The sequence below is a fragment of the Ananas comosus genome, linkage group 12 (genome assembly GCF_001540865.1).
Source record: "Ananas comosus cultivar F153 linkage group 12, ASM154086v1, whole genome shotgun sequence".
In the NCBI taxonomy this organism is placed as follows: domain Eukaryota; kingdom Viridiplantae; phylum Streptophyta; class Magnoliopsida; order Poales; family Bromeliaceae; genus Ananas; species Ananas comosus.
Genome location: NC_033632.1, coordinates 9,192,358 through 9,193,488, shown reverse-complemented (window position 1 = coordinate 9,193,488; position 1,131 = coordinate 9,192,358).

The following is a 1,131-nucleotide window of genomic DNA, read 5'->3' as shown; positions in this document are numbered from 1 at the left end:
CCGCACTGGAGATCTGCTGTCGCATAGGCCAACTCCGGAGTGCCGGCTTGTAGGGAGCGATCCTCAGAAGCATGTGCGAATGAGCACATTAGCAAGCAAGCGTAATTCATAACATAAGGTCCATAGGTCTCATACCCAATCATCATGTCTCAAACATGGAATTATAACTACCCCGACACTAAGTCGGTGGTTAATATAAAGTAATATTTCACTTTTAACTACTTGGTGACTTATGTTGACCAATAGATACTATGTCATAACATACAACTAGTTTACATCATATTGATGATTCTGACGGGCTATACCCGCATTCTCATATTTAGTCCATTCACTACTCCCTATAACATAAGGAAAGTGGTTTAGTAAGGTCATAGTCACTGATTCACTATGGTGTTCACACAAACTTATGGCACATATTATGTATTTCTACATAGGCCTCCACTGCATGGAGTGTACCATTATTATGCAATTACTTCTATTTGACTATGCAAATATATCATCTCACGACCCATAGGTCGGAGTTTAAATCATAATGCTCAGTTCTAGTTACTTAACTAGATTATATACTAGAACAAGAAGTTCATACTAGTTCTACCGTGTGAAAACCAAAACCAACTCATCTACACAAGTATACGAAATATCATGTAAAGTATTCTACACATGATTACTACACAATTCATTCCACACAATATAAATATATACATATAACCCCACTATATATGATATGCTAGAAGCTTTGTCATCATGTCTACAATATGGAATTGCATGATTTAACTCAAAGGTTAAGAACAATATTATCTCATTTACTTAGTTGTTCATCCAACCTAAGTGTCATCTTCATAGCTTTACATCAATTCGCTATTGAATGATGCAACATTTAACTTGTCTACACAAGTATGCTAATATCATGTAATGCATGCTAAACGAGCCAGCAATCTATATATGCTAAGCAATTTCATAATCCTTCCTCTACTACATAGAGGTTTTCTTTTATCCGACATAATATGCATATTTAAGCATGAACTAATCCATTCACACATATATCCACATGACTATGCAACAATTCTAATTTCATAATGTCAAAGAAGATATAGAGGGAATTCACCCATTTTGGTAAGGTCAAACCCACCA